Raw genomic sequence first — 25,241 nt, 5'->3', positions numbered from 1 at the left:
TCTCTAACCCCTCTAGCTATTGTGTTATATGTATTCCATGTATTTTCTATAATGTGTGTGTGTGGGGGGTGGGGGGGGTGCAAGTGTATGGTAGGGGGTAGAGGGCCCCACCATCGTTACATACGCTTTAGCCCAGCTGCTTCACCATGCAGAGCATACAGCCAGTAGCCCAGTTTAGTGTCTATGCAATCCTCATTGAGAGGCTAGCTTTATTTCCCGGTCTGACTGCATGACAACACAATGGGTTGTGTCAGCAGTCGCCATGACAGTGATTTATCCCCTGCGCCAGGCTGCCACAGCCACAGCCACAGATGACATGCTAATTCACTGGAATCAAATTGCACTGACACTTTAATTGATCTGTGAGTGAGTGATTGAGGAATACAAGGACATGCATTGAGGGATGCCGGGGAAAGTGTGTTGGGTAGGACAGTCTTTAGGACAGGGGAGGCTGGTGGAGGAGCACCATTCCTCTTTCCATTTCATGCATTATAATGAGCCTACATTTTATTTACATTTTTGGAATTTAGCAGATGCCTTTATCCAAAGCAGCTTACAACAAATACAACTTAGTGACACATCTATCCATCAGTCATTATAAGACAAATAAATCTATGCTAGGACCAGGGACCATTGGCAGTCACAATGCTAGAAGAAGGAATAATGACTTCTTTTTTTTAATTTATTTACAGTAGAGAAACTGTACAGGGGGGTAGTGGGGGTGAGGAGGTCTTTAAAAGGGACAGTTAAGATGTAGCCTGAAGAGACGGGTCTCCAATTTACAGTGGAATATAGGTTGTGAACCTACTTATATCGTGCGATTTCTGCGATTTCCTATCCTGCAAATGCTGCCTTCACCAGCCTCCTCTGCTGTACAACTGAAAGGACTGTAGGTCAGTCTAGATGTCCCACCATTCACATTGTCATTGTCACCAGGCTGTGGAACAGAGAGGGAGATGTGACACAAAAATCAGAGCCATAGTCTCTTATTGATGCTGTACATAATTGGTTATTTATATTTGATGGAAAACAACATTCTTCAAATGTTCCATTGTGCATGCATTTACTGCATAGTTAATGTGAATGTAAATAATCTAGAATCTTTTGGCAGTACTGACACCATGTGAATACAGCTGTCTCTCATGCTTTGTCTGATAGTCAGTTGAATTATTTTCCTCCCACCTACATTAATTTGGAATCTCATTATATCACTTCTGATTGCGCTCTCGTTGTTGTTGTTTTTTGTAAGATTTTATTTTCCATTTTCTTTTTACACAAAACATTATACACACATTACTTGACAAACATCACAATACATCACAACTTGACAAACATCACAACACATCTCAAATTGACATACATCACAACGCATCACAGCTTGACATACCTCACAACACATCACAACTTGACATACATCACAACACATCACAACTTGACATACATCACCACACATCACAGCTTGACATACATCACAACACATCACAACTTGACATACATCACAACACATCACAACTTGACATACATCACAACACATCACAACTTGACATACATCACCACACCTCACAGCTTGATATACATCATAACACATCACAACTTGACAAACATCACAACACATCACACCTTGACATACATCACAACACATCACAACTTGACATACATCACCACACATCACAGCTTGACATACATCACAACACATCACAACTTGACATACATCACAACACGTCACAACTTGACATACATCACAACACATCACAACTTGACATACATCACAACACATCACAACTTGACATACATCACAACACATCACAACTTGACATACATCACCACACCTCACAGCTTGATATACATCATAACACATCACAACTTGACAAACATCACAACACATCACACCTTGACATACATCACAACACATCACAACTTGACATACATCACCACACATCACAGCTTGACATACATCACCACACCTCACAGCTTGATATACATCATAACACATCACAACTTGACAAACATCACAACACATCACACCTTGACAAACATCACAACACATCCTAACATCCCAAAGCCCCACTTTTTTTTTTTTTTTTTTTAAACCGTCTAAAGTTTATCCCAGTTTACCCCCTATACTTATCTAACTAATAATTCTAATGCATAATCAAATTAATCTCTTAGTACTATGTTTCTTGCACTATCTTTACGTCTTAGCTAAGGCCTTCACTATCTCTCCCCATATCTTTTCAAACTGATCTTTCTTATTATTGTCTATGGCTAAATTCTTTTCTATATTGGTATAATAAAGAATTTCGTTTTTCCATTGTTGTAGTGTTGGAGGTTTACTTGATTTCCAACTTCCAAGTATTAGCTTTTTAAATATAATTGATGAGCTCTCGTTGTTTTAACACTGACATATTTCAACACAGTGGTGCTGCTGGAGGTAGAGCCGACGTCTAATGATCACAAGGTTGGCAGATCGGCGGTTCGAACCCGGCTGGCCACATGTCGAAGTGTCCATGGGCAAGACACTGAACCCCAAATTGTTATCAATGAGCTCGCCTTGCATGGTAGCTTGCCGCCATTGGTGTGTGAATGTGTGTGTGAATGAGAGGCCATTGTAAAGCGTTTTGCAATAAGGCGCTATATAAGTCAGTCCATTTATCTTTTCCCTAGCCTGAGTAAGTGAACTTCATCTTGATTAAATCACTGTGTTATTGGTAGCTGTGTTGCTAGTAGGAGTTGTTTTTTTGTTGAGGCTGTGTGGCCTGGAAGCTAGTTTCTACTGAAAGCAATTGTGTTTGAAGGCTATTGACGTCAATTTGCACTGGCAGGAGCTTCAACTTTTCCGCAGCTATTTATTGTCAGCTATAACATTGTCAAATACATGTTGGACTAAGTGAGTACACCTGTCCGGTGGTTAACTGATCGTTAGGTGGGAGGGGCTGCAAGCCTGCTAGCCTTCAGCAATTACAGAATCTCCATTTCTATCCAGACGGTCAGAGAGCGACGGCCTCCTGCCATGAAGACGCCTGACAATAAGACGAGGGAGTCTATCTGTGGGAGTCTATCTGTGGGAGTCCATCGCGGAAGGACTGAGAAGAAGGCCAAAAATACTAAGTATTTTTAATCTATTAGAATATTTTCGGACTACTTTGAGTGCTTTGAGTGCCACCTACATCTTGTATTGCCCACACACACCGACTAATATCACAATGTGCTTTCTCCCCATTCCTGTTATTTTATCCCACAGGAGGACACATAGACGCTATTCCCCTCATCACAACCCTTCCAATCTAATCCATCCGCCATGCTCAACTGACCATGACGTCACTGTCCCGGGAGGACTTTGGAACTGCCAGTCAGCGGTCCGGAAAGCTGAGGCTCTCTCAGCTTATGCCACATATGTCCCTCCACTTTCTTGCCCTCACAGAGACATGGATCACACAAGAAAACACAGCTACTCCGGGCAGCCCTCTCCGATGCCTACTCTTTTTCTCATTCTCCTAGACTCTCCGGTCGAGGGGCAGGCACAGGACCAAGTGGTCACATAATCCCCTGTCACACCTGTCCATATCCACCTTTGAATTCCACGCTCAATGGAAGAGATCAATGTCCTTCTCAGCTCACGTCCCTGACGACAGCACACCCCTCACACTACTGGATGACTTCAACATCCAGACAGAGAAACTTCCTTCATCTGGAGTACTTCACCTCGTCTTCGTCGATCTTACCCTGTCTCCTCCGACTTATAAGGCAGGCGATCAGCTCGACCTTGTTTTCACCAGATCCTCCCATAACTCCAACCTTACTGTTACCCCTGTCCCAGTTTCTGATCATCATTTTGTATCCTTCTCCTTTGCCCTCAAATCCATTCTCTCCCTGTCAGTCTCTACCCGCAGTGTATCTTCTCGTCACAACCTACGTACCCTCTCCCCCATCGCTCTCTCTTCCTCTGTCTTACACTCCTTGCCCTCTGCTGAATCCTTCTCCCTTCTATCCACTGATTCAACATCCTCCACCCTCCTGTCCACTCTCTCCTCATCCTTCAACTCCACTGACATCGAGGCCAGTACGATCGTCTATGCGCCCTCCTTGGCTCTCTGAAACCCTGCAAGCTTGTAGCTCCAGGCAGCTGAGAGGAAATGGAGAAAAAAGGGCTCCCTGACAATCTCTCTCTCTCTCCTCCTCATCTACACCTCCTCTGCATCAGCGGCTGAAGCTTCCTACTACCATTCCCAAAATCCAAAGTCTCTGCCAAGGAAATTGTTCTCCACATTTTCCACACTCCTCAACCCTCCCTGTCTGTGGATGACTTTGTCACCTACTTTTAAAAGAAGATTGATGACATTAGCAGTTCCTTCTCTCCACCTCTCGCCGACACTGCCACCACCACCCTTGGCAATCCCACTTACCCTCTCGATCCTATCACCTCCCCTCTTCTCCAATCCATTTACAAAGACCTCCTTCCTTTCATTACAACCGTAATCAGCTCCTCTCTATCCCCAGGATCTGTCCTGGCTGCCTTTAAACCGTCAAGCCTCTTGAACCCGTCTGCTGTCCACAACTACAGACCGGTATCCCTTCGCTCCTTCTTATCTAAAACACTTGAACGCGCTGTATCTAACCAACTGTCTCACTATCTCCTTCAGGACAACTTCATTGACCCTCACCGATCTGGCTTTAAGGGCTGGGCACTCTACTGAGACTGCTCTCCTTGCTGTCGCAGAGGCTCTCCACTCTGCTCAAGCTTCTTCCCTCTCCTCTGTTCTCATTGTCTTGGACCTCTCGGCTGCCCTTCGACAAAGTAAACCATCCGATCCTTCTCTCGACCCTCTCAGAACTGGGCATGTCTGGCTCTGCACTCTCCTGGTTTGCATCCTATCTGGCTGATCGCTCTTACCAGGTGATGTGGAGAGAATTGCTGTCCTCCTCATGAGCCCTCGCCACTGTGGTCCCCCAGGGCTCTGTCCTAGGGCCCCTTACTGTTCTCCCTCTATACCAAATCTCTTGGCTCGATAATTTCTTCACATGGTTTCTCCTACCACTGCTACTCAGACAGCACTCAACTCTTCCTGTCTTGCCCCCCCCTCTGACTCACAGGCGGCAACATGTGTGTCTGCGTGTCTTGCAGACATTTCTGCTTGGATGTCAGCCCACCACGTCAAGTTCAACCTTAACAAGACTGTGAGCTAATTCCTCCCTGGAAAAGCCTGCCTTCTCCAAGACTTCATCACAGTAGAAAACTCTACAGTGACCCCCTCCCAGACAGCCAAGAATCTTGGGGTGATCCTTGACAACCACTTATCCTGCGCTGCAAACATCACAGTGACGGCACGCTCCTGCAGATTCTTCCTCTCCAACATCAGAAAGAGACATCCATTCCTCACCAGAGAAGCTACTCAACTCCAGACACTGGTCGTCTCGCACCTTGACTACGGCAACACACTCTGGGCCGGGCTCGCCACCTGCTCAATCAGACTTCTGCAGCTCATCCAGAGTGCTACCGGCCCGTCTGGTGTTCAACCTCCCCAAATTGTCCTTATGCTACCCCTCTCCTTCGTACCCTTCACTGGCTTCCAGTAGCAGCTCGCATCAGATTCAAGACACTGATTCTCACCTACCGGGCCGCAACTGCCCTCTCCTACACGCAAGTAATGGTCAGCCTCCAAACATCAGCCTGTTCACTCTGCTCTTCCACCTCTGCTGGCCGACTGGCACCATCACCTCTACAGGGATGCAGCAGTCGCGCTCCCCGGTCACAATAAACTATAGAGTTTATCAACTGTGAATAATACAAATAAAAAATATGAAAGTTTGACTGCCAATGGCCTCTGGCTCGAGCTTAGATTACTTTTTCTTGCGATAACTGATTAATAGATGATTCACTTACTTAGACAAATGTATTTGTTGCAAGTGGCTTTGGATAAAGGCGTCTGCTAAATGCCAAAAATGTAAATATATAATGTAAATGTAGAACAGCTAAGCAGTCTTCTCTCACTCAGGGACAACACATGGTGCATCCCAATAATCTGAAGTGGCTTCCTCTCCTGGTCTCGTCTCCTCTCCTTGTCTCCTCTCTCTCCTCTGCTTGAAAATGCAGGATAGGTGAAAGAGATTTGGAAAATGCCAGACGGAAATGTACTTTCACCTGTGACCGTACCAGTTTTTTTTATAAATTAAGATGATAGCAAGGAGACAAGACGAGAAAGCCACTGCAGACTATTGAGGGGCACCAACGATACTGCAACAGGAACACTCTTCGGTTTCCAGGACGGAAACGTAATAAATAAACGGCACAATAGCCTGTTTAGTCAATTAGGATGCATAATAATTAGTTGAAATTAATGTATGGGTCCTCAGGGGCTTCAGGGAAGCAAATGAGTTAATTAGGATGATGTAACTAATTAGGATGATGTAATCAGGCTCACAGAGCACCACGCTTCCCGCTGCCGCAACGGGGCCAGCTAATTGATGTACCTGCTTCATTAACGTCAGGATGAAACTGAGTGATGACGTGCCATGCGTTTGTGAATGGGAGGTGAACTCAGACCTCTGGGTGGTATTGCCCTCTGAGTTTATTCCCCTCACTCAACGGTCTGCAGACAGACACGGTAGCGGTTGGGGTGGGGAGGGCTATGGGGGGTAGTAAAAAAGATTGAGTGTTTCACAGTGTTTAACATTCAGACCTAGAGAAGGGTTCAGGTGTCCTGATTACCATGTGTTGTACTTATGACTGTCCTACAAGTTGTTCAGACATGAAAGACATCTTAATGTATCCTATGTTAGAGGACAGGCTGTACCCAATAACACTTTACCTGACAGTCTCCTCTTAGCCGGTATACTTTACCTGCTATCTACTGAGAAATTATGAGGTACACGCTTATGTGGTAAAAACGGGTTCTTCATTTGTCGCTGTGGGTTTCATGTAGATGTGGAAAGGGTTCAAAAAGTAACCCAAACGAGTTCAGGATGAAAGGGTTCTTCAAAAGGTTCCTCTACAGGGACAAATGAAGAACCCTTTTTTGACAGGAACTCTTTCATTTCTTTTAAGAGTGTACAGGACAAAAATATTGGCACCGCTGCACTTCTGTCAGATAATGCATCACTTCTCCTGGAAAATTGTTGCAATTACAACTGCTTTGATATTCACATGTTTATTTATTTTGTTTCCATTGGAACAACACAGAAAAGCAGAGAAAAAAGGCCACATCTGATATAATTCCACACAGAACTCCAAAAATATAACAATTATAACTCTATTGATTCTTTACATTTCCAGATAATTCAACACAATAGCAAATTAGTTGTTACTAAACTGTAGCAACAATAATAATAATAATAATAATAATAATAATAATAATGTGTATTGTTATATAAACAATGTTACAACTGTAATTACAGCATTACTAGACAGGTGTCTAGAGAAACCTATAAACTTAAAGTTGCTAAATGTAACAGGGTCTGGTTAAAAAGTCCTCAAGTAGGGCATTTTTCTTTTCTTTTTTTCCAGATTATGAAAATGCAACTGTGAATCAAGAATCAAGACTGATCTTTTTAATTCATGCGCTGCAGGAACTCTTCGCTGTGTTACATCATGCATGAAATAACAAGTTGTGCAATTCCTCATTGTTATTTATGAGTCATGGTAAATAATGTAAGATTACAACATGAACAGAGCTAAATATCTTGACAGGGTCTGGTTAAGACCTCAAGTAGGGCATGGTCATTTTTCTGTTTATTCCAGATTATGAAAGTGCAGATTGTAAACTTCCAAATAATGTCTCATACATTGTTGATACATACATAGTTCAGCCGGCTATGGTCTCTGCATCAGTGGCTGAAAGATTTCTGTAGGCATGAAGAAATGCTTTTAGTGGACAACTTTGACTCCTTTTGGAATCGACCAGAGTTATTCAAACAACAGAATGCATCCCAACCATGAAGGCTCGAGGCTTCAAACATCGACGCGGTGCTCAAAGCCCATTGTTGATGGGTCACTGTGGCCTCTTTCACACCGGCAGTTCCGAACGCCGGTTCGCGTTCGCGTACCGAAACCTCCGGAAACCTCCGAACGTTGGCGCTGTCTGGCGAACGATACACTGGTATGAACGCGGGCTCGTTCGCCAGACAGCGCCAACGTTCGGAGGTTTCGGTACGCGAACGCGAACCGGCGTTCGGAACTGCCGGTGTGTAAGCCCTATAGACTGATGTCAGTAATGAACTTGTTCTTAGCCCCACTGCTAGTCCTAAATCCCCCTAGAACCACTGTTAGAATCCCTGTCCGCCATTTAATTTGTACTGCTACATCTACTCATTTGGTTCAAGGTCCTTTAATGCCTTTTACCAGTCCTCAAATCCTGTCTCAGTTATATCCTCTTAAATCTTCTACTTTTCAGGACAGAACTGGGCTGAGAATAATTCACATGAATGTACAAAGTTTATATCAAAAGTTAGATCAGGTTGAAATATTGGTACTTCAAACTGACCCTAGTTTTGAGTGAATTTTGGCTCAAAAGAAGTATATCTGACACTGATATTGCCTTATCAGGCTACAATGTATTTAGAGTGGATATGGTTGTATTGAGAGGGGAGGGGGGGTCGTAGTCTACATAACATCTACTATTTCAGTCACTAGATTGGATTCTATAACCAAGCCCAAATGCTTTGAATTTATTAGTCTATGGGCCTACCTCGTTTATTGTTGCTGGCATCTATAGACCCCCATCTGCTGGAGAGGATTCTGTTGAGGCACTTGGGGATCTATTTCCCCAATATACAAGCGACAAACGTATTGGAGATTAACTGGTGATTTTAATTTAAATTGATTTAATTCAATCTCAGATCATCTCAAAGAGGTTAGTGGGAACCTAAACCTGACTCAATTGTTAGTTGAACCCACTAGGCCTGAACCCACAGCAAAAAAAAGTCTACTTTGATTGATCTGTTTTTCAGCAATAAAGTTAACTAAACTGTAGCCAGTGGAGTATTTGAATTAGGCTTCAGTGATCACTGCCTGTATCAGAAGCACTCGCTTAGAAAAGAGCAAATCTCATGTGGTCTTGAGAAGAAATCTCAAACACTTAATGAATAATCTTTCTTGGCAGATATTACTCTTAGTAACATCAGTTCTACTTTTAAGTTCAATGATGCTCAACTGGCACTGGACTTCTTCACTGAAATATTCAACTCAGTAATTAACGTACATGCTCCACTCAAAAAGATTAGAATCAAAGATACAGTAACCCCCTGGTTCACCCCAGAGTTGTCCTACCAGTTTAACTTGAGAAACTCAGCCTGGGCTCTAGCTAGAAAATCTGGTGATACTAGACACTGACTCTCTTTCAGGCAGGCTAGAAATAAATGCACAGCAGCTGTAAGAAAAGCTAAATCTATTTACCATCTGAATCTAATTATCACCCCATCCTCAAATCCAGCCAAGTTTTTGAAAGCAGTAAACGCCATTAATGGCAAATCTTGTGCTTCACTTCCTTCCCATATTAAATTAAATAACTGTACAATTTCTAATCAAAAAGACATTTGTTTTGCCTTTAATGAACATTTTGTTAGTGCCGGCCATTTATTTGAGAAAGCTTATTCTGACCCTCCATTTGCTCCAAATTCATGTTTGAATATGGTAGATTGTACTTCCTCTTTCACCTTCCGACCCGTATCACCTGTTGATGTCCTGGATGCCATGCAAGCCATAAATGCCAGATGTCGAGGATAATCTGGATTCCTTCTTGTTAAAACTGGCAGCTCCATCCATCATTGAACAGTTAACTCATATATTTAATCTCTGCCTTGCCGCTGGTAGTTTTCCTAGGGCTTGGAAGACTGCCCATGTGACATACATAAAGGAGGCATCACTGACGATTTAAATAATTATCGGCCAATCTCCAAGCTTTCATATCTGGCAAAACATTTAGAAACATTTTAGCAAACACTCAACTTAAATCATACCTTTTAAACTATTCAATTCTTAGTCCTCTTCAATGTGGTTTTAGAGCTAAGCATAGTACAATCACTGCTGTCACTCTGGTTACAAATGACATTATATCTGCTTTAGACAGGAAGAAGCATTGTGCTGCACCTTTTGTCGATCTATCTAAACCTTACGATACAGTAGACCATTGCTTACTCCTACAAACACTTTTTAATATTGGTATGGACAATAAGGCTTGCAAATTCTTTCAGAACTATCTATGTGAGAGGTGTCAATGTGTGAAAGCTGGAAACTTTCAATCAGAGTTTTTGCCCATCTCGAAAGGTGTGCCGCAGGGTTCTATATTAGGTCCAATCCTCTTCACTCCATACATAAATGATATTGCCTATGCACTAAATAACTGCCAAGCTCATCTTTATGTTGACAATATTATGATGATCTACTGTGTAACAGATTCTGTACAACTCGACACTGAAAGACTGCAGCTTGCGTTCAATGCTCTTCAAGAAACACTATTCAAGCTTAAACTGGTTCTGAACACTAGTAAAACTAAATTTACATTATTTACGAATACCAAAAATATTGATCATGATAGTCTATGTATAACCACAGTAAATTGCTCTGGCATTGAGAGAGTCTCAGAGTATAAGTATCCAGGTATCTGGATTGATCATAAACTTTTAAGTATCATATTATATATATATAACCTTGTCAGCAAGCTGCGTCAGAAGGTTGGCTTTTTGTACAGAAACAAATCCTGTTTTCCTTTGTCGTACAGAAAAAGAATTGTGGAAGCAACTTTCGTGTCTGTCTTGGACTATGGTGATGTGATCTATAGACATGCTGCGTCTTCAACGCTAAAACCACTTGACTCAGTCTATCACTCTGCTCTTAGATTTGTCACGGGTGCTAATTACAACACTCACCATCAGGGTTCGAGTTATGTGGGAGCCAATGGGAGCTGAGCTCCCATAGAGATGGTCTGAGGCTCTCTGAGCTCCCATGAAGGCAGTAAAATCAAAAATCTGTGGGGGTCGCTAATAATAAATTACCACAACTATTATTTGATCAAAATGTCAATGTAATGAATATTATTTAATTTATATTATAAATATTGTAAAATAAACACGTTTTCCAAAAGAACTACGCGCACCATTAATCTCCTGTGAATGACAGTATATGCCTTTGACTGCCTGCACTTCACCACCAAGACACCATGGGGCGCAGTAGAATATTGTGCAACAGCAAAAGGTTGATTAATCAGCTGTGCGGTAAACCGTTGGAACACACAGTGCACAGCTGATTAATCAATTAAACCAATAGAGTGAGACACCAGTTGCCTTTCAGGAAGTAGTGAGATCGTGCACCTAGCCTATTATTGAGAAGCAAACATTCATTCATTAGCTATACAGGAGTATATACATACAGTAGTAGCTACCATGCCGCCCAAAAAAAGGCCACTGCTGCCGACCGGGTCATCAAGCCTAGAAAATTTCGGGTTTTTATCAAAGACAAATTTGACCCTCTCTCGTTCATCCAATCTTGGATAAAGAAAGGACATCGGACGTCAGCATCATGTGTTCCAGGACCGCGACCGCAGCCTACTGAAAACAGACCACTTTTGTCTATCTTGTCTCCGTAAAGGTAAGGTGGCTTTTACTTTTTACTAACCTAGTGTACTAACCTAATGTATTTTTCGCTCCTTCTGTATAGCAAAAATAACACAATTATTGGCCGAGATACATGTGTGACTATCGCTTTTATAGCTGTTGTTTCATGTGGGGCTGTTGATGTGGTGAAATGAGTAGCCTGCAGCTGTAGCGTCAGGATATGTTGGGATTTGAGGATGAGGATGATGTTTCGGTACCGGTACCGTTTTTAAAGTATCGATTTGTCACCGGTATCGAATAAAACCCAAACTGTACCCAACCCTAACTATATGTTTACATGCCAACTAATTAGCTAATTAATTTCTGTCATTTAGAGCTGAGGGGAGCAATAGAGAGACGGACAACAGGACAGCAACAGAGAGACAGACAACAGGACAGTAACAGAGAGACAACGGGAGAGGAGAGCAATAGAGACAGAACTGAATGCACTGAACTTTTTTTTATTCTTTGCATTATTAACACTGTTGTGTTATTGTGTTATTAAAGTGTTTAAGTGTTTTATGGTAAAGCATTATGAGTGGTGTGTGTGTGCAGGGTGCTCGTGAGTTTTATATTTTGGGGAGGGGGGAGGCTTGTGTATGGGGGCAGGGGGGTCCTCACACAAAGGAGTAGCCTAGGGCCACTGACCACCTTAATCCGCTACTGCCTATAGCTAATTAAAACTTGTAAGTCCCATCGCTGTGTGGGCATGATTCGCGCGTGCATGAGAACATTTCGCACTGTTATTTTGCAGACCCCCACAGAGTTCAGCTTATAACTCGAACCCTGCTCACCATTGTCTTTTATATAACATGGTTTCTTCACTGTTAAGTCAGAATATTTGCCCTTACCTCACCCAATCAAATAACTGGCTTACACTAAATGTCCCCTGTATGCATACAGAACAGAAAGACTGCCTTTGTATTTGCTGCTCCACACTCCTGGAACCTGCTACAAAGCACTTTTAAAATAAACTCTCTCCCATCTATGCATGTTTATCACAACACACTGATAGAATATCAACATGCTAAAAACACATAACTACACATAATTAGATGATCTCACAGTCCTTGCTTTTGAACACGTCCTAAAACGTAAGTTTGTTTACAAGCCAGTAGCCTATGGCAGATGAGTGAATACAATTCCCAAATTCGAAGTATTTAGTGATCCTAAAACTGTATCGAGTGGGCTCTTCAACACTTCAACATTTGGGAATACGCAAAAAAAACACTTGTCTATTTACCAGTTTCTCCAAGCATGGTTGATGTGTCTCACCTGTGATTTGAGATTCCGATAGATGTTCCTGACTGGGAGATTGACTGCTGGAGATGTGAAATTGTATTTGAATTGTATTTGAACTGAGGAGCACACACTGTACCAGGGGGGCGTAGGGGGTGTGTGTGTGTGTGTGTGTGTGTGTGTGTGTGTGTGTGTGTGTGTGTGTGTGTGTGTGTGTGTATGTGTGCGTGTGCGTGTGTGTGTTGTCTTGCCTCGTTCCTTGTACTAGGACTTGCTCCGATTATCCACTATTTCAGAACCCCTGCTAAACCACCAATAAAACCTCAGCATGTATTACTGACAAGACAACGGACTACGGCTCCAAGCCATAACCCAATAAGAGGGCATAGGGAGGCACAGTTCAAGGCTCTCTTGAGATTAGCGACTAGGGGAAATATTAAAAGGAAGTTTACTTTTTTCTGATCTTATTGACTAAAATCCACACATATGGTGCTTTTCCACTACCGTGCCGTACCGTGCCGGGCCGCGTGATCCCGGTTTGTTTTGCTTTCTCCACTGCCAACTGAGCCGTACCGGGCCATAGTGCCCGTGCCGTTTTTAGTTCCAGTTCGAGAGGGGTACCTTCGGTACTTCCGTGCTAGGCTTTGTGTGACGTGTGACGCTGCAGACCGTTGATTGGTCAATGGTAATCGTCAACATTGTCATCCCATGTTCATAGACTTTATCGCTAACCGCCATTTTTAAATACCACACCATTATTTCACTCTTGGAAAATATCACTTACTGTTTCTGTAATAACTTATTAATAAAGATTTGAAAAATTATGATAACCATCTTAGTATCTTAGTTTAATGTCATTTCAATGCATCATAGAACTTTTATTTACAACAAGCATAACAAAAAAAGTGCTATTATGGTGATGTGCTGGGAGACCGGGAGACCTTTTCACCAGACAGTGTCACATACAGTATGTTAACCTGTTTTTTCAGACCACCTATGGTCAAGGTGAGCAGACTCAGCAATACTGCATAAATAGAGGGTGTATATTCATCCTTCAAGCATTGATATCCTCCTCACAGAGGTAAAGAAACCAGACGTTCTGCAGCAACATTCGGTACAATATAGCATGTTATAATTACCTATCTTTGCAGAGTTCAAATATATTGGATATATTACATGTATAAAAGAAGAGCAGAAAAGTGACATGCCTATTCTCTCTCTAATATATTCCTTTAACTCACACACAAAGCATAAGTGTTCTTTTTCAAATTCTTCTAGTCATTTCTAGTCTTATCAGCCCTTCATCCAGGTCATGAGGCTCCTCCAGAGAGAGAGAGAGAGAGAGAGAGAGAGAGAGAGAGAGAGAGAGAGAGAGAGAGAGAGAGAGAGAGAGAGAGAGGGAGAAAAAAAAAGCGAGCGAGTGAGAGAGTTCATGAATACGATCTTTGGGCCTTGAAGGAGATCATGAAACAGAATACTACAGTGTCTTCTCTGCTCTTCAAATACAGCTCCAAAAGTTCTGCAGTTTCCGTACATTAGCAACTTCCAGGGGAAATGATCTATGTAGCATATTAGTGTTTCTTCCTTAGCATTACTGCAACTTGACATATTAATCAAGCCTAAGCCATCCCAACCCATCCCAATCATGTCTTTAAATAAAATAAAATAAAAGTTAATGAAACAGGATAATGCAGTAAAAAATGTATACATATATACATATACTGTAAGAGTAAAAACAATAGAATACACAATATACACTCACTGACCATTTTATTAGGAACAGCTGTATACCTTCTCATTCATTCAGATGGTGTAATGGTGTGAGGAATGTTTTACCAATCAATCATCTCTTGAATGCCACAGCCTATTTGAGTATTGTTGCTGACCATGTGCATCCCTTCATGGCCACAACGTACCCATCTTCTAATGGCTAATTCCACGATGATAATGCACCATGTCACAAAGCAAACTGTCTCAAACTGTCGCAAACTGTCTCAAACTGTCGCAAACTGTCTCAAACTGGTTTCAGGAACATGACAATGAGTTCAGTGTTCTTCAGTGGCCTTCCCACTCACTGGATCTGAATCCAATATAACACCTTTGGAATGTGGTAGAACGGGAGATTCACAGCTTGAAAGTACACCTGAAAAATCTGCTGGAATTGCGTGATGCAATCATGTCACCATGGCCCAGAATCTCAAAGGAATGTTTTCAACATCTTGTGGAATCAATGCCACAGAGTTGAGGCTGCTTTGAGAGCAATAGTGGCCCTACCCAGTATTTGTATAGTGTTCCTAATAAAGTGTTTGGTGAGTGTACAATCAACAGTACTAAGAGTGAGACAATACGTGTAGCCTTGGGTGAATTATATACAGTAGAGATAGATACATAGTATAAATATAAAAATGAACAGTAATGATGGAAGTTGGTTTGAGTGTGTGTATGTGTGTGTACAGTAAGTGGTGTGTAGGGTTGAGTGCAATGTCTAGTGCAGGTGAGCAGCAGGTAGTGCTGCTTGGCAGCTGGGCGTATATCGTTATAAGTTAATATAAGTTCATATAAGTTCATATCGTGATTGAAATACTGTTTACTTCAATCCAGAGGATCCATGCTTTATTTCCAACTGGAAAGGAGAACAAACAGACCAGATGAGAGACATGGGTAGCCTCATCAGATATGAAGGTCTGCTGTAATGGAAAAGCGAAGATAGAGAGAAGGAAGTTGCTCTATACTGTGTCTGCCATTGTGTTAGGTAGTACATGGCATTACAGGAGTGGAATAAAGAACATTGTTTGTGTACAATACCTCAGGGTGAACAGGGTTGCTGTAGGGTCCATAGGATACAGACACATGGTTCTCTGTGACTCAGTTTGTAGAGTGCGGGGCTAACAACACTTAGGTTGATGGTTTGTTTCCAGATAGACAACAAAATGTATGCACTTACCCACTGCAAGTCGCTTTGGATAAAAGTGTAAGCTAAATGACATAATTATGTTATGTATATTAAAAATAACCTTTTCACCAAAGGTCCCTCCTCTCTCTTCTTGTATCTTGCACCTATTGTAACTACCTTATATCTCATTTTTTTCCCCTTTTCTCTTTACATTGGAATTGATGAGATGTCCAGTGTGTTGAATGTCCAGTCAGTGTGTTGAATGAATGACAGTACCGATTGAGGAGATAAACGGAACTATTCTTCCAGTTCTCCTCCATATGAATTATCATGTGTAGAATTCAAATTGAAAGACTAAACAATGTCAGTAATATAGTAAAGGTCACAAGGCGTATTGCTACTCTAAACACCTTTCACCCTTGTACTATGCAGGATGAAGGAACACAATCACTCTCAGCACATAAAGGGCTCTGCACACAGCGTGCGATTTCTGTTGCGCGTCAACGTTCCATTTTGAAGTTTGAATGGAAGTCTATGAGAACATCGCATCGCAATGCACACGGCCCCGCACGGCGAAAATTCGATTCCATTCATAACAACAATGGAAATTATGGAACGTTGACGCGCAACAGAAATCGCACGCTGTGTGCAGAGCCCTTAAGACAGCAGCAACACTTTCTGCTGATGTCTCAGCACATGGATGAAGTTAAATATGCAGCGTTCCAACCATATGTTTCTAGCAGCCACCAGGGTTCTAAAGGACAAAGGGTTAAAAAAAAATGATTATACCCTTAGGAAACTATTGATTTTAGCTTTACTTTAACAAGCTCAAAAGCAAAAATGTTCAGTTCCATCATTCCTTCCGTTGTATAGGATATCATGCTGGAGGGCTGCTCTATGTAGACTGTAAATCATATGAAACAATAAACTAATTTTGACCCCTTGTGTGAAAATATGAAGTCAGGTGCAATTCAATTACAACTAATGGGATCCGTTCGCTTATTGTTTGATGGCCAGCGCTACCTAGACGGCAGTCTCTCTCCCACCCCTATAATGTTTCTTTGTGTTATTTTACATAAACACACAACCAGCAAGATATGCCCTCTAATGACACCGAATCCATTGCGTTGCAGTATTTTGGCTTGACTAGCAAATTTGTGTTGTGATTCTCAACAACGTTGAAATGTATTTCTGTGTTTCAAAATAAAAGTCCAAACATTTTGATTGGTTTCCGACATGCGAACCGAAACACTAGAACATGTCACATATCCTATCAAGAGACTCATAGAGCCTGGGGATTGTATGCTTTTCAGCGCTCTCAAGTCTCACGCATTTCAACCCGTTCACACGCTCACACGCCGCGTGTGTCTCACGCCCAATGCGTGAGACTTGAGAGCCCTGGCTTTTGTATGGAATTGGGGCACGGGGGGGGTTACTTGTTGTCATTTCTTGCCTCTCTACTCTAATCTATTACAAGAGATGGAAGCCGCACCTATCAAAGGACCTACTGGACTTGGAGTTTCCCCCCTAAGCTCGGGATTGGTTACAGGCAACAGTAAAAGGACCTACAGGGCCAAGAGAACCAACATTCGCTACCACCTGTAAAAGGGACAGTCTTAACGAGTAGCCTAATTGCATTAGTCTGGCACCACTAACCGAACGCTTGCGACTTCCGGTATAAACCACGTCCACTTACGGTCTTCTATCCGAATACAGATACAGATACAGATCATTGTGTTGGTGGAACAGATACAGAAACAGATAATGAGGCCTCTGTACACCTCTACTCCCTAATACTGACTTCAGTCACAACTGTGTGTACTACTAGCTACCACACAGCTCTCTGTCCCAGAGCGGACTTCACATCAGAACCACCCAAGATGGCTGATGCCTCTCTCAGTCAAAAGCCTTCTGAAAGTGCCCTATGGAGTAAACTTACTGCTCTATCCTCTCCACACATCTGGTCAGGAGTTCAGGTGAGGTTATGGCCCATAAACCCCCAGTTGAGTTACAGATCCAAAATGGTGGTGCAGTGTTCACCATAGTAATAGTCCCGTTCCCAGACACTTCCGCCCAAATGCGCACGTTTCTGATTCGGAGATATGCCTTGCAGTTGTGTGATTTGCTGAAATTACATAATAACAAAAATAGTTGACTTTCACTCAGTTTGAGCCGTTGGTATTCCAGGCTTATAATGTATGCGCTGTGCGTAATAGCCTGGGGACAGGAATACCCACAATAACAGCAGCTGGATTTAACCCCAGACAGCGTCACTACACCCCTAACAACAGACCACAGTAACATTCAAGGAAAGGAACTTTAATACTGTCTGTAAACCCAAATTCAAAGTCTAGACTACCAGGATTCATCGAGAGGAGGCATTTCAGCAGGCCCTAATTTCACCTCACATAATGTTCACCCAGCTGAACATTCCTGAACATGAGTTCCCACCAGGGGAGGCTGCTGGAGATACAAATCGCAGGACGGGCTTATGTTAATGCACGGAATGGTATCAAACACATGCATTACAATTAGACCGTCCTCCGATTTCTACCTCCACCAGCCTCCCCTGGTTCACACATTCTCTCAGATCTCTCTCCCCGCTGCTGCTGCTGCTGCTGCATTATAACGAACTAAGGTTATTCGAGGTGTCCTTATTACATTCTGTGGTGCTGCGTACTGTGTGCTCCTCACATCCATGGGCAGGGTTTGCTTTTCCCCTTTGAATGAACAGCTAATTATTATAATACCGTGCAAACATCAAATACCCAAACAGTTGGAGAGTGTCTCTCTTCCCTCCATGCAAAGCTGTTGTGTAAAGCACTGTGTTTCCCAGACAGACACTGTGTTAGCCCAGCATGAGATAAGGATATGGATAGTTTCATTACCATAGCTTATTCCTGGCAGTCATTTTCATCCATACAGCATTAGTTATACATAAAAACCCATTCTAATCTAACCTTTTCAAGTCCTTTTTTTATTGTTCTAGTGGGAAGCGGTACGTGAGCTAGATTTGATTCATCTTGTCCTCAAATGAACTGCAGTCGATTTTGTCCTAGAGCAGAGCTTATTTCACTTTCCCATAATCCCCTCAACCATCAGACTACTCTGCTATCGCCTCGTCTGGTCTGACACACAGTCAGTCAGGGTGATACCCTCAATCACATGGTCAAAAGCATTTATGTGTGTGTGTGTGTGTGTGTGTGTGTGTGTGTGTGTGTGTGTGTGTGTGTGTTACAAGACAGCTTCTCAGAGAAAAGAGTAAAAAATACTCCCGCAGGGCAAGTCAAGTCATACTATAATTGTGCCTTCCCACCACACAGTCACTGTGAACTGACAAACACTGAAGGGCACACACATACACACACACAGTTGTGATAGTTGTGTCATTTCTTCCGCAGCAACACAATAGTTTTCGGGTTTGCAATGAGATTAAATAAAGAAATCTGAAGGTTGACTTCTTTTGGAGAGGGTACTTTATTCGATGTTACAAATAAATGATGCTAGCAGGCTCATCTCCCAGAGAAACTATATAGACTTGCAATGGAATTTGACCTTGGATGCCACAGGTCCTAGTTCTCCTACTCCGTTTCACTTGAGACTGGTGTTATTTAGCCTCTCTGCGTTGTGTTTCAATTGATAGGTTGCTAGGCGAATTGATAGGTTGCTAGGCGAATTGATAGGTTGTAGTAGGCGAATTGATAGGTTACTAGGCGAAAGGTGAGAGGCACAGAATACTTGGACAATTCCAACAACACACACACACACACACATTAACAGACACTCTTACACTTAAGGCCAATGCACACGGCGTACGATTTTGTCGCACGACAACATTCGATTCTCAATTCTTTGAATTATTTCAATTGGTGTGAATGGAGAATCGAATGTTTTCGTGCGACAATATCGCATTGCACGCCGTGTGCATTGTCTCATTCAAAACAATGGAATCGAATTCGGCGGTGCGCCAAAATTGGGGCCATGTGCATTGGCCTTTACACTCGCAACTGCCAACAAACAAGAGAAAAAAAATAAAAGTATTCACACAAAACATTGTCTCCCACAGTGCATCCCTGTGCCTAAATGTGTTTGATCCAGGAGCGGTGTGGTAAGAGGGCTTTGTCACAATTCTTCACAATCTTTCCTACCAGCTCTCTTTGTTCCTGACACTTCCAGCTGTTTTTGTCACAGGAATTAGTGCGAATTAGTAGAAACATCCCCAGGAAGAGCAAGCCTGTGTGTGTGTGTGTGTGTGTGTGTGTGTGTGTGTGTGTGTGTGTGTGTGTGTGTGTGTGTGTGTGTGTGTGTGTGTGTGTGTGCGTGTGTGTGTGCGTGTGTGTGTGTGTGTGTGTGTGTGTGTGTGTGTGTGTGTGCGAGAGATACATACATAGAGAAAAAGAGAGACCTTGTGATGCACAATGGCAAATCAGAATAGATAAGGTCTTTTGCCTGGAGCATTTATATAGCATAATTGATTCCTATGCAAATCAGAGACGCTATATCCTTGGATTCAATTCAACTTATTGAGTGATTTGTTGAATACAATTGACATTTTTGCATTTTAGCTCATTTTAAGAGTGTCATAGCAAAGGGTCTGAATACTTACGTACATGAGGTATTTCTGCATTTCAATATTAATAAATGTACAGATTTTTTTTTAAAATTGGTTTCGCTTTGTCATTCTGGGGTATTGTGTGTGAAATGATTGCAAATTATTTTAATTGAATACATTTTAAATTTAGTCTATAACACATTTCATTGCCTGGATATATACAGTGGGGGAAATAAGTATTTGATCCCCTGCCGATTTTGTACGCTTGCCCACTGACAAAGAAATGAACGGTCAGTAATGGTAGGTATATTGAGAGACAGAATATCAAAAAGAAAAATCCAGAAATACACATTATATAAAAGTTATACATTGATTTGCATGGGAAATAAGTATTTGATCCCCTAACAAAACATGACTTAATACTTGGTGGAGAAACCCTTGTTGGCAAGCACACTACGTTTCTTGTAGTTGGTCACCAGGTTTGATCATATCTCAGGAGGGATTTTGGCCCACTCCTCTTTGCAGATCCTCTCCAAATCCTTAAGGTTTTGAGCTGTTGCTTGGCAACTCGAAGCTTCAAGTCTCTCCACAGATTTTCTATAGGATTAAGGTCCGGAGACTGGCTAGGCCTCTCCATGATCTTAATGTGCTTCTTCTTCAGCCACTCCTTTGTTGCATTGGCCGTATGTTTTGGGTCATTGTCATGCTGGAAGACCCATCCACGACCCATTTTTGGTTTCCTGGCTGAGGGAAGGAGGTTCTCGCCCAAAGTTTCACGGTACATGGCCACTCCATCGTTCCCTCGATGCGGTGAAGTCATCCTGTATCCATAGCAGAAAAACAGCCCCAAAGCATAATGTTTCCACCTCCGTGCTTGACAGTGGGGATGGTGTTCTTGCGGTCATAGTCAGCATTTCTCTCCCTCCAAACACGGCGAGTCAAGTTGATGCCAAAAAGCTCGATTTTGGTCTCATCTGACCACATCACATTCTCCCAAGACTTCTCTGAATCATTCAGGTGATGAGATGAGACCAAAAATGTAGCTTTTTGGCATCAACTCGACCCCTTGAATTAAAGCTGAAAGTCTGCACCTGAATTGGAATATATTATGCGTACTTGCATTGCCAATTTGTGATTATGGGCTCAAGGAGAGTCACAGCACCGTGTGTCCCCACACGGAGGAGAAAGAGGTGGGGGATCTAAGGGGGTGTTCTCACTAGAACATTTGCTTCACTTGAAACAGAGTTTAGGATAAAGTTTGCTTTGCTCTGCGTCGTTTGGAGCTGTGAGAACGCGCATTCGAAGTAACTCCCGGAGCAAATACCCGTCGGATGCTCCGCTTGAAAAGGGTGGTTTCGCTTCGGTTAGAAACGGCGCATCCATCACTTTGCTTCGCTTGGCTTTTGGTGAGAACGCTGCTCGAGGCAGTCCATAGGAAAACAACAGCCCACGCGTGTTGATCTGGATAAGAGAGGGACAACGGGCAATTCTAAATTTTTCTGACCAATCAACTACCACGTCTGTTGCTTCGATTGCGTATGTTTATGCAACAATGTTGCGAACTCATCCACTTGCTCCGGGTCTCGATTCGGACTTTCATGTGAGAATATGACCTAACAAATCACTCACCTGATCTAACCACCTGGCACCTCCCTAACCACCTGGCCCCTCCTGTGGCTTCACCCCTCCTGACTTGATTCACCAACTTGCATCTCGGTTGTTTCATTTCCAAATCCAAAAACCATAGAAATTGTGTTGGAAATATCCAAATATTTCTGGACCTAATTGCATATGCTGTATAAAACAGCTTGGAAAATGTCAATTATAATGTAATTTCTTGTTGACAAGGTTATGAATCATCTCTGTTTATCTCTACACAAAAAGAAAGTAATAAGCTGAAAAAGTTTATATTTTAGGAGCAGTGAATTGAAACCACTTATAGAGACATCCGCAATTGATTGAGAAGATGTTAACAATGGTACTGTCTGTCTTCCTTGTGTTATTTTGAAGGTTATTTGGGTGAAGACACTAACAGAGTAGCTGTTTGCGTATTCCTATTATAAAGTAGGACCGCTTCAGAAGAAGTAACACTATCAGTTAGAGATGTGAGGAGTCCAAAAAGTCCAAAACAACCCTGGCCGAGAGACAGAAACTCCTTGGCTTGGGAAATCAATCTAGAATGATCTCCAATCATCAGCTGCTGCTAATCAATGAGAAATTCTCCCTGAAAGTGTCAAGAGCACCCAATTCCCTCATATCTACCCCATCTCTCTGCCCCTCCTGCTGACTGCTCATTAACATTCAGCATCACATACAGTCCCCCTCCATGAGTACTGGGACGTAAGTAATGGGACAGTGAAGCACTTTCTCTTCTTTTGGCTCTATACTTCAGATTGGATTTTCTACCATATACTAATCTACTAATTATACTAATCATGAGTGCTTAATTTGGACCATATATATATATATGAATCTGTCCTATTACCTTTGGTGCTCTGAAATAGGGGGACCATTAATAGAAAGTGTTATATCTGAATGATGAAACCAACATGTCCAAAAATACCTTTAAATCAAAGCTGACAAGCTGACAAAGCTGATCTTTCTATAACCATATTGTTTGATTTAAAATCTAAACTTTTGGAGTATAGAGCCAAATGAAAAGCATTGTATCTAACGATCTCATAAAAAACTACTGTTTCTGTCACCTTTACACATCCGTCTGTGGTAGTCAACACAGCAATGACTTGTATTGTTGTCCTACAAATGGCTTTTATTGTTCACATTTAGGTTGAAGATCACAGCTGTCACCACCTATGTGTTACTATGGTAACACCATTGCATTGTTAGTAAAACCGTAGATGCATTATAGTTCACTGGAGAGTCTTTCCAGTCTTTTATTTTGTTGCTTCTACATTTATGAAGCTTATTTTACTAGCAGGTATATTGATGAGGACATTATACAACCTGTCGATGGTGAGGTTATAGAACAAACCAAGAGGTTGGAATCACTTTTAAGGCACTCTTCAAGTCTCATTCCTGCTCATCAACACAGAGGCACTGGTTGAGATAATTGACGGTGTTCAGTCATCATGGCGCTGTTTCCAGGAGCACTTTCTCCTCCAGCGCTGCGTAGCGCCGCAACAGAGGATCAAACACCTGAGAGACACACACACACACACACACAGACCATACAGTGAGATCACACACAGTGAGTGTGTGTGTGTGTGTGTGTGTGTGTGTGTGTGTGTGTGTGTAAAGAGAGCACCGTGGATGATCAACAATATGACATACGGCTATTTCTCCCCTGGGGTTCATCTCACACTGTCTGCCCTGCTGTCCTGCTTCCCCACACTAGACACTTAGAGATTTCTCCATTGTTATTGATTGAGTCTTCAACTCCAAAGCAAAGCATGGTTGTCATCGCTCAGTGAAAAACATTGTATTCTCTAGACATTAGACTGAGGGTTAGGCAGGCTGCTTTGAATAGGACTACAAACATTCAAATCAATGAATGAAAACTTCAAAAGGTGTCAGGCTGCTATTCACAGATGCCTTCTCTTACAAGAAAATCTAGCTTTTAACCATATCAACGACTTTCTGATCAACATCTCAAACACTAGAGGGGAGCAACATTGCATACTACTTGAAACACTCGATCGAATTCCTATTTGTTAAGAGTCTGTTTCTGAAAGATTAATTGTGTCTTTCTCCAGTGTAACTCGGGGGGATATTGATGGCATAGCAACCTACTGTGCTTCAGTAATATAAAGCATGGGGAGTACATGTAATGTTATCCTGCATGGAATATGAACACGATCCACTACAAAGCCTTATTCATATTCACAGACCCCAGTGCAGAGGCAAGACATGTAAATTGGACCAGTAAGACAAGAGAGGGCTTAATTGGTGAAGAGGCAGGTTCAGGCCAGGAGGATACAGAACACAAAGCACTGGCTGCCCTTATTGGTGGAGGAACTAAAGACAATGGACCAGTTACAGATCAGAACATAAGTAGCTCTCAACCTGTACAGTTCAATTACCTGTGTAACAATATTGTATTACAAATTGTTGTCACAGTAAACTGTAATCTGAAGTAATCTCTAGTAACTGAGAGAAGGAGAAGATGAAGATGTGTTTACCCTCTGCCAGACTGTACCCATCCCTGTGGAAATAGCCTTCTTAACTGGGGGTTCAATTAGATATCACTGCCTTTTATACTATCACATGAACAAATGTTGCATGCGTATCCTATAGTCCCCATGTGTATTGTAAAAATAAAAAAGGATATATAGTATATTAGGCTTTACAGTCTACAGTAAACAGGATACCTGCATACCGATTTATTCTCCCTACAAACTGTGTAGGTTCATTGCACAGTACGTGTTATCTGTTAAGAATGCCTAAACCGGATACATAACATCAGCATATGAGCAGATAGTGTTAAAGTATCCCATTTCAGTATTCATGCAATCTGTTTTATAGTTGATAAGACTGAAGGGAGTGTGGTATACGTCCTCACGCCTCAACGTTTCCTGTAACCTAGGAAGCTGTCATAAATAGTCTCCTGCAGAGAGGGTGTTGGTGGTTTGCATAAAAACTGCAATGAGCAGTAATGCAGTATGATTAATGCCTCCCTGCTCTTAAATAGGTTGGCTGTGCAGCCCTGACAGCTAAACACATCTCCTCACAGTAGGGGCTGACAGGTGATCTGCAGTCTATTTCCACTGGGGCATACATAATATAGAGCAGAACATGTTTACATGCTCTCACACGCACACGCGCACACACACACACACACACACACACACACACACACACACACACACACACACACACTCCTCCTAACCCACACTGCATCAACAGATCAGGAGCTAGTACAAAGGCCTCACTGTGGGTGAATAATAATCATCTCCATGTAATGTAATGTATTGTGAAAGCAAGTGAGACAGGCGTAGCTTTAAGCTCACATGATGT

Source organism: Nansenia antarctica, assembly GCF_963989245.1.
Source record: "Nansenia antarctica genome assembly, chromosome: 13".
NCBI classification, from domain to species: Eukaryota; Metazoa; Chordata; class Actinopteri; order Argentiniformes; family Microstomatidae; genus Nansenia; species Nansenia antarctica.
This window is presented reverse-complemented; position numbering follows the sequence as displayed.